At 43.4% G+C, this 14,773-nt stretch overlaps 1 long non-coding RNA gene across 1 annotated transcript; it reads right to left on the reverse strand.

The window, feature by feature from the left end:
• Positions 1 to 6,327: 6,327 nt before the first annotated feature.
• Positions 6,328 to 14,406, reverse strand: LOC309522192. Its single transcript, XR_014214964.1, has 3 exons — positions 14,233 to 14,406; positions 7,422 to 7,490; positions 6,328 to 6,619 (listed from the first exon to the last, which is right to left on the reverse strand). It is a non-coding gene; the product is annotated as an uncharacterized lncRNA (long non-coding RNA).
• Between the last annotated feature and the right edge of the window lie 367 nt (positions 14,407 to 14,773).

Here is a 14,773-nt window from a genome sequence, read left to right on the forward strand (position 1 = left end):
TTTTTAAAGAAAAGAAAAGAAAAGAAAAGAAAAGAAAAGAAAAGAAAAGAAAAGGGGGGTATCCATTTAACAAACACTCAAAGGCTGGTATCCAATGTTCATTACTCAGCTCTGTGTTCTCAGCTTCCCACATTCGAAGGAGACATGCAAAGTGCCTTGTTTTCCTTTCTCCTTTGTGAATTTAAGGACAACAGTGAATGGTTGCAATCTTTCAAAATGCTAGGGAGGTACCAGGTTAAAGTCAAAAGTCATCTACAATGGCAAGTGCACTGTGATGGCCTGGGATTCCGAGTCTGAGAGCGATCCGGAGGAATCCCAGCCGGCACAGGAGTCCCCGCCTCCAGGGCCGGCTGAACTGGGGCAAGGCCTAGATGCTGAGGAAACTCAAGAGCAGGCACCAGGTGAAACCATTCTGGCCCCAGAGGTGCTGGATGACTCAGTGGCCACAGGTGAGCCTCCTCCAGGGCCCAGTAACCCTTCGGCCTCTCCTGATCTGCAGAGGCTTAGGGCAGAGAGGCGAAGGGAGCTGGTTGCCCCCAGGAGGAGTGCTCGCCTTAAGGCCAGAGGAGGCGGGGCTCCTGGGGGTCGGGACCGCCCCTGACCTTAGTAGAGGATAAAAGCCCAGTCAGGCCGGCCCCAGGTTGCGGGAGCAATGTCGTTGTTGGCTTCGGACCTTCCTGTGTTCTTGATCTCTGCTCGGCCTCCTGTTCCTGACTATCCAGTACTCCTGTTCCCTGCTCGGCTTCCTGTTCCTGACTATCCAGTACTCCTGTTCCCTGCTCGGCCTCCTGTTCCCGTCCATCTGGTGTTCCTGCTACCTACTCAGCCTTCTGTTCCAGCGTTCCTGTTCCCCGCCCGGCTCTCTGCATCAGACCTCGCCCCTCTTCGTGTGGACTCTGCTACACTCACGGTACCTTACCCCCGGGACCAGCACATGCACCCAAGTTTTTATTCTTCAACAAAAATGAAATATATCACATGGCATAAAGTAGAACACCTTCTGATTAAATCTCAGCAGCGCTGCCACAATGCTATTATAGGAGAATGTCTGAGATTGGCTAGATGAGGAGGAATGGTGGGAGGCTACAGCTGGGGAAGACCCCAGGGGAAGCTTCAGAAGAGGAAGGCCCCAAGCCAGCAGAATGGTGGTGGGATCAAGAAGACAAATCAGAGGAAGAAGGGTGGGGTAGTGTTAGGGACTGGGCAGAAGAGGAATGGTGGAGACCACCTCCCCATCGTGACCCTCCCAGGGAGGAGGAAGAGGAAGACAGTATAGATTTACAGCAGGGGGTTGAGGGAGGGAGGAGCTCAGAGGCAGATGAGGGGGGAAGTTGGGAAATAATGGGAGAGAAGGAGCAGTCAGAACTGGAGCAGCAGCTGGCTGACATGGTGTCACTAGAAAGCATTCCAGATCCACCACCTCCCAGAACCTGGCGAGCCTTAAAAGTAGGAGAGCAAAGAGCTCAAAGACAGAGAGCATGTAGCAGCACCCGTAGAAGTGACAAACGAGGAAGTGGGAGAGACGAGGGGTGGAGATTCACTCAGGACAATACCATTATCCAAGAAGCTGGGTTCTATAGCCTCTCTCTGTAAAGATTGAAATAAAAAAGGACAGTAAGTAACTTCCTTGTCTTTATACTTTCCTGGGCAACCAGCTGGGAGCCGCTAACATAGGCATAGGCAAATTCAACTCTCCAGATGTTTTGGGACTACAATTACTAGGTATGATGGGAGTTGTAGTCCCAAAACATCTGGAGGGCCAAGTTTGCCTATGCCTGTGCTAACAGCATCGTGACAGGTAGATGAGTTGGAAGCTGAGCAAGTAATAGCTTTAAGTGAGAGTGAGGCAGCTGAGGAGGAGGAAGAGGCTGAGGGAGCAACAGATCCCCAGCAATCCACTGTTCCACTGTTCTCCTCTCCCCTTCTCCCCTGTCTCTAAGAATGAGGAGGGCGTTACAGGTAGCAAAACAAAAGGCACAGAGAGCCTCTCGTTGAAGGAGATTGCAACTGTTGGGAAGGCAACTGGCTGGGGAGCAGCCTCAGAAGAAAGTGGGAGGCTCATATTCTCAGTTCTGACAAATGCTTCAAAGGGCTCGTCCTTTTCGTGGAGTTCTCTGTCATGTTTTGTCTCTCTGAACAAAGACTCAACCTTTCTGCTCATCTCTTGAGATTTTGGGCTGAACCGCAGCTGAACCAGCCCTGGCAGAAAAGACTCTAGCAAATGAAATCTTCTTCTATGTCCAGACTTTCTGCACAATCCTAACCATGTCTATGCAGAAATAAGTCCCACTGAATTCATCTAGTCCAGCATCCTGTTCTGACAGTGGCCCAACAGATGCCTGTGGGAAACTGGCAAGAGCATTCTCCACTCCTGACACTTCCAGCAACTGGTATTCAGAAGAATTGCTTCCTCTAACTAAGGAGACAGAGCATAGCCAACATGCGTAGCAGCTTGCTGTGCACACCTATGCGTGTCTACTCAGAACAAAGCCCCACTATGACCAATGGGCCTTCTGCCCAGACATGAATAGATGTATAGGACTGCAGCCCTAGAGCTTCAGGTTCAAAGCAGTTGCAAAATAGTGAAAACTTGAGAAGCCAGCGGTTAGAGTGTAGGATTAGGACCTGAGAGACCAGGGTTCAAATCCCCACTTGGTCATGGAGCTCACTTGAAGATCTTGGGCCAGTCAATGCCTCTCAGCCTAACTTACCTGACAGGATTGTTGTGGGGACGAAATGAGGAGGGGAGAACTTTGAATGCCAACTTGAGTTCCTTGCAGGAGAATGTGGGTTATAAAGGCAACAGCAGCAGCAGCAACAATAACAATCTGTTTTCCAGCAATGCTGCTGAAATGCAGCTGCTTGTTGACCATTGCATACAGTGGTAACTCGGGTTAAGTACTTAATTTGTTCTGGAGGTCTGTTCTTAAACTGAAACTGTTCTTAACCTGAAGCACCACTTTCGCTAATGGGGCCTCCTGCTGCTGCTACGCCGCCGGAGCACGATTTCTGTTCTCATCCTGAAGCAAAGTTCTTAACCTGAGGTGCTATTTCTGGGTTAGCAGAGTCTGTAACCTGAAGCGTCTGTAAACAGAAGCGTATGTAACCCGAGGTACCACTGTATTAGAAGTGTCAGCTACACACTTTGTTTATAACACTTAAAGAAAAACTCTGCATTTTGATGGAAACACAGAAAATCAGCACCACCACTACCATCTAATTTAATTTTTCATTACTGCACGAGCCTTGAAGCAATCCCAACTTTAGGCTTGCACTCAGACCGCATAGTCATCGTCATTATCAGAGCTCCGCACGCTGTCAACCAGACTGAAAATCCTAGCTTGAATTCCATTTTACCTCTAAAATGCTGTTTACAAGCAACACATTTTGGCCTTGGGGGAATCAATAGGCATGCAGCCTCCTCCTTTAGCAATCATTTCTCTTTATTTTGTATGCTTTGAAGCCGGAGGGTTCATGCTGAGACTGACTCACATCTACTCACACCCACCAGATATGAACACCTATTGCTCACACCGGGTGAGTGACAGTAAGCACCATGGGGTTCAGCTGCAGACATTCTAAAGAATAGGTCAAATTCTGTATGGCGCTGGATGCCAAGGGAGATGGAGCCTCCGGCTTCCAGTGCAGAGATGATCGGGCAGTGTTGGGAGGATGAGCAGTCTGGCTGGCTGTGCGCACATCCAATGAGAGCCTGTGATGCTTCTCCTCCACACCAGTTCCTTGCACACTCACACCCACCCACAGCCGGCAGGATAGTGTGCACCCCGGAAATGATCTCTTTCAGCTTCTGCCTTCTGGAAGAAGGTACAGGGTTATAAAGACTAGGATTAGCCGCCTGAGAAACAGTTTCTATCCAAATGCAATTCTGGTTTTAAATGCAGTGTAAGGTAGTCTCTATGAGAGTATATTGCATTTTATTATGGGGTATCAGAGTTTTTAGGGGGTTAACCAGGCTTGCTAACCAGGGATAGCAGGCTTGTTGGTTTTTGAATGTCTGGTGTAGATGTTTTTCAATTTCGTTGTTCTGAATGGGACAATGACAATAAAGATTATCGTATCGTATCATCAGCAGAGGGGGAGGCTTGGCCTGGAGAAACACGGTTAGTGGAGGGGGTTGCTGCCCCCCGCTACACACAAATACACCTCTCTCTATAGCAATGTGCAATTGTTTTGAGAAACATGATATTGGTTGAGGCTGTTTGGGGGCTTTTTTGAATTGTTACATATTTTTTAAAAAACATTTTTAAATATATAGTTTTAAAAAAATTGTCCTACTTGCCATGCCTCAGAGTTTTCCTGGCCCAAACGCAACATTGATGAAACCAGTCCTATCCCTAGCTGTTACTCAACTCAAGATCACCAGTGTTGAAGCAATGATTCTTCAACATCCACTTCATTAGACTGGTCATGTTGTGTGGATGCCTGATCATCGTCTTCCAAACCAACTACTCTATTCCAAACTTAAAAATGGAAAGCATAATGCTGGTGGTCAACAAAAGAGGTTTAAAGACTGTTTCAAGGCAAATCTAAAAAAATATAGTATAAACACCGACAACTGAGAAAAACTGGCCTGCAAGTGCTCCAATTGGAGAACAGCCTTTACCAAAGGTGTCATGGACTTTGAAGGCACTCAAACTCAGAACGCAAGGGAGAAATGTGCTAAGAGGAAGGCACGCCTGGCAAATCCACACCGTGATCAACTTCTGCCCGGGAACCAATGTCCCCACTGTGGAAGGATGTGTGGGCCCAGAATTGGCCTCCACAGTCACTTACAGACTCATTGTTAAAACTGTGTTTATGGAAGACAGACTTACTCGGCTACGAGTGATCACCAAAGAAGAAGAAGAATCATAGAATCATAGAATCATAGAGTTGGAAGAGACCACAAGGGCCATCGAGTCCAACCCCCTGCCAAGCAGGAAACACCATCAGAGCACTCCTGACATATGGTTGTCAAGCCTCTGCTTAAAGACCTCCAAAGTAGGAGACTCCACCACACTCCTTGGCAGCAAGAAGACTCAGCTCAAGCTGCAGAGAGAAGCACAAAACTAGGGTTGTCACCTGTCCTGTATAAAGAGGATAGGCAACAATATAGCCTATCTGAAATATCCAAACCTGACTATTAGAGGATTTTACCTCTACCGCTGTCCTTCACCTCTCACTTAACAATGGATTTTTAAAAATCCAGTTTGTACATTTCTTATTCCAATCAACTCCTAGGTTTCCTCATTCCTGCAGTGCCTCTTTTACTGATGGGTATAAATGAAACATCAAGACAGCTTTTGACTTATTCAAGGGAAGTGTTCGCGCTTCAGGCTTACATGGTTATTATGTTTAATTGTCTTCAGGCTCAAGTCTTTACAGCATCTTCTGGAGAAGAGAATCCTCAGCGCGTCTGTGGGGGAAATCGCCCAGTTCACTTTATATCAAAGCAAAGCTCACTTGGAAGGGAGGGGGAAGAGAGAAACTTTAAAGGGTATGAAATCCAACATTGCCACAATGTATTAGGTCAACAGCAGGAGGAGAGGAAAACAAGCACCAAGCATACAATTGAGAAGAGAGAATAATCTAAGATCTGAAGATAACAACCTACACAGCTTGCCTATAAAAACCAACAAACTGGAGCGGTTCTAATCTTGAAACCTTCTTTCCTTGTATTTTTATGTATCATTGCAAACAACAAAAACAACAACAATGTTTTATGAGCTCTAGCCATCAGGTGCTTTCTTCATATGCACCAATATTAATTTGATACCATTCTCCCTTAATGTATTCCACCTAGGTTTTACTTAGGCTTACCATTTCATCTGACTGCCTCACCTCTCCTTTCGCCCAGTTCTGGAGCCTATTTGATCCTTTTGTAACCAAAGGGATAGATGCATCAGTCCCTTTATGATCCATTATTGCATTATTAAAAATCGATGTAGAAATTCATATTGAGATACATATTAAAATAGTATTTTGTAGGGCTGCGCCAACAAAACCCCATTCATTGTAGAAAAAATGAAAAGCACAAAACTTGAAACTGCTAAATTTATTTTACATTGAGAGGAAAACTAATGCAACAATATTTGATTATCTTTCTCAAATACAAAAGAAAATGTTTCAGCACACTAATAATTTTTGAATAATCTTGTGAATCTCTTTAAAAATATGCCCCTCAAAGGTCAGTACTGCACTCTTCTGAGGTCTGTGCCCTAAGCAGCTGCCTCATTTTTGCCTAATGATAGGACCAGCCCTGGGTTTAAATGCCAGATAACGTTGGACTATAATATGGGTGTGAATGCCAGATAATGTTAGACTCTTATTTTTCCCAGCCACAGAGCATGTTGGCCGGGGCTACTGGATTTCAAAAACAACTTCCCATCACTAGTCTAAGGCCAGTTTGGAGGTTCATGGCTAAACTGAGATTTGATCTGTGGGACTCTGGATCATTTGTAACATTTCTAATTACTGTGCTATAATAATTCTTCTCTGCTACCAGCAGTTACTGCCATTTTTAAGACCATGGCATTGAGCACCCTATGTTAATTTCTAAGGAGAATTTCAACCAGTCCGGTCCATTTTCATAGATGTCAAGAAGAGAATATACTGCCTCCTAAAAAGGTAGAAAGAGAGAGAAAATTTCCATCTAAATTCTCAGATTAACTGTGATATAACTGCATTTATGGGATAACAGCAAGCATGGTAATTTTAAGATTAACTGCCTTAATCAAATACCAAAATCAATACTTAAGAAAACATCAACAAGAAAATCATCTTCCTAATGAATACGCAATTACATATCAACATAAAATACAACTAGATGCCAACCTGTTTATTTTCTCTCCCCCTCTTTTTCTTTTTCTAAAAAATCATTGCAAAGTGGGTGGGTGGGGAAAATCCAATCCTTTTCTTGTAGAAGGTAGAGCTATTTTTAATGGATGCCAGGCATATGTAAAAGGAAGTTCCACCTTACTATCTTATTCCTGATCTTAGCCCTTGGAATACTAGCAGCAAACAAATGAGGTTTGGTTACTAGTCTCTCTCACACCATCACCTGGCTGGTGACATCATGCCTAATAAGTCCTACTAATTTTATCAAAACTCTTTTGATAAGGCAGGCAGCGTGGTGTAATGGTTAGGGTGTAGGACTCAGGTTGAGGATACCCAGGGTCAGATCTCTACTTTGCCATAAAGCTCACTGGATTATCATGAACCAGTCACCATCTCTCAAACTAATGCATCTCACAGGGTTTCTCTGGAGATATGCTAGAGTAGGGAGAGGTGAGAGAATGAAGCATGCCTCTTTGAGACGCTTTGCTCCAAAGGGAATCTCTGTTGGCTGTTCTTGAAATTCCTCAGAAGTTTCATCTAATTCAAAACTAATCTTTGAAGGACATATTGGTGGCAATACTCACCAAGAGCTAGCTCCTCACTGATCAATCAAGTTATTTTGATATTGCGGTTTTGTGTCTTGTCTCCTGTCCCTGTGTAGCAACAGAAATAGAAATAGCATTATAAGGGTTCTGTGACAGAGATGCTACTCAGTCACAGACTTCCTGCCTTCATGGAATCTCAAAGGGACCAAACTCATTCTAGTCAACACCAACCAAGCTGGATAACCCAAATAACTCATTTCCAGCTGTGGGTTGGATACAGCATGGCTAGATGTGTAAATTCTCTGTTGGTGGCTCCAACATGGAATATATATCCTGGTGTGCATCAAGCTGATTCAATGGTACCTGGATAAATATTGCTATAAAGATTTTGCATCCAGGTCTGCATTGGCTGGCTATACTTGCATTGGCTGCATACATTTGCACAACACTGGGCAATCCTACTCACGCCAACTTCTGAATATTGTATTTCCATATTGTTAAGACCTGCCCTGAAATTTTATGGGGAAGGGTGGGCAAGTCATCTAATGAACAGTAAATAGTAAGGACAAAATGGGGCTTATTCCTGGGTAAATGTTCATAGCAGTATACTTGAAGGAGCATGTCCACCCCCATCGTTCAGCCCAGACACTGAGGTCCAGCACTGAGGGCCTTCTGGCGGTTCCCTCACTGCCAGAAGTGAGGTTACAGGGAACCAGACAGAGGGCCTTCTCTGTATTGGCGCCTGCCCTGTGGAACGCCCTCCCATCAGATTTCAAGGAAATGAACAACTATCTGACTTTTAGAAGACATCTGAAGGCAGCCCTATTTAGGGAAGTTTTTAATGTTTGATGTTTTATTGTGTTTTTAATATTCTGTTGGGAGTTGCCTAGAGAGGCTGTGGAAACCCAGTCAGATGTGTGGGGTTTAAATAATGAATTGTTGTTGTTGTTGTTGTTACAGATAGGTAGCCGTGTTGGTCTGCCATAGCCAAAATAAAAAAAATTCCTTCCAGTAGCACCTTAAAGACCAACTAAGTTATTTCTTGGTATGAGCTTTCGTGTGCATGCACACTTCTTCAGATACACTGAAACAGAAGTTGCCAGATCCTTCTATATAGTGAGAAGGTGGGGAGGGATATTACTCAGAAGGGTGGTGGGAATGGGAGATTGGCAGATAGCTGAGATGAGCCTGTTGACGACTCTTAACGACTGTAATAGGTCTTACAGGAAAAGGCAAGGGGTGAGAAGGTGGGAAATGGCTTAGTCATGTATAATGAGATAAGAATCCAATGTCTCTGTTCAGACCAGGTCTCTCCATGGTTTTAAGTTTGGTAATGAGTTGCAATTCAGCATTGCAACTCATTGCAGCTGTTGTTGTTGTTAGCATTGCAGCTACAGAGCTCCCTCACTACATCAGGCTGTTCCATATGAGCAGTGTGGTGTAGTCATTAGAGAGCTGAATTAAGATGTGCGAGAGCATAGTTCTAGTCCATACTCAGCCATGAAGCTCATTGGATGACCTTGGGCCAATCACTATCTCTTAGCTTAACCTATCTCACAGGGTTGTTGTGAGGATAAAGTGGGAGAGATGGAGAACCATGAGCTCCTTCAGGAAAGGTGGGGTATAAATATAAATAAATAAATAAATAAATAAATAAATAAATAAGTAAGTAAGTAAGTAAGTAAGTAAGTAAGTAAGTAATGGAAAGGACAACCAAAATTAATAGCATTTACTTTCAGTGTATTTAGGATCAAGCTGGCAATCTGTCTCGGAATCCAAACAGGTCATCCTGATTCCCAACAGCTTAAATCAATCCAGACCATACACCACAGAAGTAGGCATTTTTTAAAAAATGCAAAGTACTGGAATTGCATTTTTAATGGAGACCTGCCCTGAGCTACTGTGTGCCTCAGCTTTAAATGGAATTTTATGAGTATGAGACATCATCAAAGATTGATGCTGCCAATGACAATGCCAATAAATACTTAATACTGTCTTTGAAGTGCCATGAGTGCAGCCTTTACCGATATTATCTGACAGGGTGACAGAGAATACATGAATGCAGATGGTTACTGCCGCCGTTTCCTCCATCAAGATTCTGTACATTACTGAAGCAGAGGCCTCTAAACACCTTAGGAATCTTGAAATCCAGACAGCACCCATAGACAATATTGATTATAGCTCTCTACACTGTAGGACAAGGGACAAAGAAATATGAAGGGTATCAAACCAAGCCAGTGTGGCTGCGCTAAGAACATAAAGAACTGACCTCACATGGTACCTGAGTGGCCAACCGGATGCCCCACAAAGTTCAGAAGTGAAGCTAGATGAAACAGAGAGCTGCCCTGTTTCATATCCTCGGATATTTTGTACTCAGAGTTATACTTCTTATGGCAGGGATGGGGCACCGATGGCACTCTGCATGTCATTTGGATATAGCGTGTTCTCCTTCATGGAGAGCACATGTTGTGGTGGGGGCCGCCAGGACACTCCAAAGTTGGGGGTGGGCTAATTGATCGTTGGCCACTGATGCAATTGGGGCTTCCCTTGTTGTTGGGAAGAAGTTAATGTTGCCATTTGTTGATTAACTGCCAGAAATGCTAAAACTCCTTGCACGAGGCTAGGGCTTCCTCTTTTCGCCCATGCATCGGATTGCCTACCCCTCCCCCCATATTTAGGGTCGTTCGCTTTGACCTTGCTGTGTCTGTGGTGGGGGCAGATAGTCGCAACCAATGCCTAAGCAACCACTCACATGTTTGTATTTTAATAAAGTTGTGACCAAAATTATGCCCAAAACCTTTAACAAAAATTCTGTGTGATGTGTGAGTTATTGGGGTGGCCCTGGGGACCTCGACATGCAACTCCAACTCCCAGCAGCCCCAGCTACAATGACCAGTATTAAGGAATGATTGATGCTGTAACCAACACCTGGAGAGACACAGGTTACCCACCCTTGGTCTATGGATTTGGAGGTTGCATTTATTTGGCATGGCTAAGAGCCACCGCTTGGCCTCTCCTCCATGAGTTTGTCTACTCTTTTAAAAGCAATGTAAACAGAACAGATGTAATAGAAATCTGGAAGACCTTTGTATTGTGTGGAGTCTTTCTTTTTGGGGACCTTTCCATTAGCCAGCCACATCTCTTATGTGTTCAGGCACCTGTTGGTAAGGTGTCTGATTTCTTCTCTATTGCTTAGTCAAAGGTAGTACTTTCTGTTTTCAATCATGAACCTACTGCCAATCATTTTCCCAGAATCACTACAAGTTCTACTTAACAGTGTAAAGTAAGGCCTAAAACTTCTGAAATAGCCTGTGCTGGTTTGTGACACCAGCACTCCAACCCAGAGATAACCAAATGGAATTTGGTATAGAAATTAAGAAGGTAAGTCAACATTCAAAGCCAAAGTAAGGAACCTGTGGCCCTCTAGATATTGCTAGATTCCAACTCCTGTCTGTCTGAGCCCCAATGTGTATTGTGTAGGGATGATGGGAGTTGTAGTCCAACAACATGTGGTGGGGTCACACCACCTCAACTCCTGTATCCATTGTCAAAGTGATGAGAAGAAATGTAAAATGCATTGCAATGCAATTATCTTTAATGAAACTTCTTGATCATTGAGATTTACTAGCGGCACAAGAGAGAGAAAACCATTTGCTCTGTTTATAGACCTCATGATTTTATAGATTTTAAGTGTCATATACTCACTTAAGACTTTTTCTCTCAAACATTTGCAGTTACTTTAGCAAATAAAATATGCTCCAATCCCTTGATCATTCCAGGTGCCTTACAAATAAGCGGATGCAATTCTGTAAAGTTACTGAGATTGCCACATCAGAAAAAAATGAAGATTGAAGGTGGGAAGAGTGCCATTAAAGCAGATTAGAAAAACAACAATAAAAATCTGCTCGTGAACTTAACAAGGTCTGTAACAGCAAGATAAGCAGGAGGAAGATTTTATATCAGTTTCCCCAGATTTATTTTTTAAAAGGATCTCTCAGGTGAGCACTAGATGAAATCTTTTATGGTTGAAAAGAAAAAATAATCTTGAAAATATTAATTTGTCTCAACCAATGGCCTAGATATTATAAACAGCCAGGCTTAAACAAAGTGAAACCTTCTCAATATGGAAAGTTGGCCTACAAAGGCACACAACATCTATAGCATACATGATGAGAATTCATTGGAACAGATATTTGTCCTGAGTCCATTTCATGTAACAGATAAAATGTTGGATTAGGACCTGGGAGCCTGGAACTCAAAGCCACACAGATATTGACCTCTGTGTGTACTCAGCTGTCTAGGTGTCAATTGGTTCATTCTCCCAAATTCATAATTTCTATAACTATATTTGGACTGAACAACCCTTCAAACAGAAGACTCCTTCAGTTAGAGGACTGACCTCTCTAAAGTAGGATATATGGCCCTGCTAAAAATGACCAGGAGATAGAATTCAGGGACCGGTTTCTTTAAAAGAGACCTTGTCATTTGTTAATAAATGTGTACTACATGCTATGCATTTCGAAGCACATCAAAGAGGCACTAAACGAACAAAATGAACCATCTCAATAAACTTTCCAGCTTCTGCAGGACAGAAATAGTTGAATATCTCAATTTCATTGTTTTCACAGTTTCTCATTTTTCCAATCTTAAATTCCATTCTTCACATGAAAATTGAGCAGAATTTTAGTGCAGATTTTTCATAACATACACATTTGTTTGTAATTTCCCCTCTCACACACATTTTTGCAAAGCAATTTTCCCTAATACAATGTATTTTGTGTGTTCTTTGCACTGATAGATGCACTTTTATCTGAACTTTACCCTAGCACACTTTCTTGTAGAAGAAGAAGAGTTTGGATTTGATATCCCGCCTTTCACTCCCCTTCAGGAGTCTCAAAGCGGCTAACATTCTCCTTTCCCTTCCTCCCCCACAACAAACACTCTGTGAGGTGAGTGAGGCTGAGAGACTTCACAGAAGTGTGACTGGCCCAAGGTCACCCAGCTGCTGCATGTGGAGGAGCGGAGACGCGAACCTGGTTCCCCAGATTACGTGACTACCGCTCTTAACCACTACACCACACTGGCTCTCACATTGTACACATTACTTGACTAGAGCACTGCATTGCAAAATTCGGCAAAGTGCGAATTTCTAAGGATTGCTGTATTTTGGTTCTCGGATTGTTTCAAAAAGGGCAAATTAGGTAGATTTGCCTTTAAATGTGAACAGATTTGAATTTCTCCCCATCTGGGTTAACCTGTGATTTCTTATACCTCTCTCATACAGCCTAAGTGCCGGTTAGACCATTTGTGAGAAAAGTATGTACTCTGGATGCTAGTACTTAAACTTTGCTGATGTGTGAACTGTGTGGTTTATGACCACGGGCCTCTTTATGCTGCCACAGCAATTTCTGAGGAATCATCTTGTCCCAATAATCCTTAACACAATTACATTGTGTAGCTGCCCCCACCCACAGGCTCTACTCTTAGAATAAAATGTTATTATAAACCTTAATGATTTATTGCAATCTTTGATTATGAGGATTTTGAACAAAATTAAGTGGTCTGGCACTGAAAGGGCATTCTTTTAGAACTATATGATCTAGGATAGGAGATTGAAAAAAGAAGCTGGCACCCAAAGCAGGGGTAATATATATAAAATCAATTGGGATAGTTCTCCCTTCTGACTCTATGCAATAAGCAATAAATATTGCACACATTTTTGGCAAAAGTAAAATGTGTGTATTGCAGAACAGTAATAAAAATAAAATAAAGTAAAATAATTAGCATGCAATGCTTTCATTTGAACAAACTTCTTATTGCATCTTCACAGCACAGAGGCCAAGAAAAATGGGTTGCAATTACTCATTTCATATTGGCAGAGTTTGTTGTTCTAAGGTACTCCTGGTGATCCCGCTGTGTTTAGTATATTTTTAATCTGTACATTTTGAAAATTGTGGGTTTTTTGTTCTTTTAAAAAAGATTTTTTAATTGTGAACCAAGGTATATATAAATAAATGAAGCTGGTGGAAGGTGGGCATTTATGTACTTCAAGAAAAAATGTCTTATATTGATCCCAGGAACTGGAGGGTGTGAGAGCCAATAGCACAGCCGGTGTATGTGTCAGGCCTCAGGGAAATGGCTTACTTCCTCCCTTTTGCTGTGGATAAGCAGAACAAAGCGAAAATAGTCCCTTACCAGTTAAAGAGATTTTTAATGTTCACAGAGAAAGAACAAAGACTCCATCTGGGAGGAAAGGTGCTCCCAATTAAGGTTTCCTCCCATTTCCCCCCAAGTCACCCCCCTCAATTCCTGGTCTGGCAACCTGATCTCACAACCATTTGGCCTTCTGTGTAGCTACCTTATCTGTTCTCCTTGACCTTGGACTGAGCGCTGGGACACTTTCCAGTGAAAGGGAGTCTGTTCATTCTCTCTCTCCCTATTCTTCTTCTCCTAGCTGTTCCCCACTCAGTTCTGCCCAGCTGTTGTATTCCGAACTCTGTCCCTCTGCAAACCACTGCTCTAAATCTATACTGCTCCACGGCTCCTGGGCAGCTGCAGGATCCTGGTCAGGAGCAGAGGGAGGGGAGGCCCCCACCATTCCTCATCGGAGTAGCTCTCCTCAGCCTGGTCTCTGACATCATGGTGTATAATTGGGGTAAAGTTTGGATCCAAGTGGTTGTGAGTGGGGAACAACTTGGAATCTTCTGCAGCAGGAGGTGGGGAATCTTTTTTCAGACAGAAGACTGCTGTAATGGCCAAGATGGCAGTGCTGGGCTCACCCCTCTGTACCTGTTGTGCAAGCTCCCAATGTGTGCAAGGCAACCTCTACTACCAGGAGATGAAAGCTTACCAAAATTTGAAGAAAGGCTTCCATGTCCACCGGGTAACCAGTGAAAAAATGATGCAGGGCCCAGCATGACCTACATTTCCAGGCTGCCACCTATCTCTGTCTTCTGCGTAGTGTTCACGAACACTTAGCATTGCATAAGGAATATCATGGCAGAGGAGAGCGGTTGGCAGCAGAAGCAGCTGGTGTCGTAGGCCTTAAACTGGCACAACAGCCTGGAGGGAAAGGAGGAGAGCTGTAAGTATAGCAGGCTTCTTCTTTTTTAAATGAGAATGCTATAATGATTTTAGTTTCTGAAGACACATTTGTTTAAATAAAAATACTTTGAAAAGGTGACAAATCAAGGGGACATATGCAGCCATAGATCACTGGTAGAGCATCTGGTTTACAGACTGAAAGTCCCAGGTTCAGCATCTCCAGGTAAGATTGGGATATTCCCTGTATGGACCTGTAGACAGCCACTGCTGGCAAGTGCAGCTCTGCTAGATGGGCCAATGTATATTGCACCAATGGATGTCTTTGTACACAGCTGCTTCCTAGCCCT

This window comes from Podarcis vaucheri (assembly GCF_965113315.1).
Source record: "Podarcis vaucheri genome assembly, chromosome: 17".
Classification (NCBI taxonomy): domain Eukaryota; kingdom Metazoa; phylum Chordata; class Lepidosauria; order Squamata; family Lacertidae; genus Podarcis; species Podarcis vaucheri.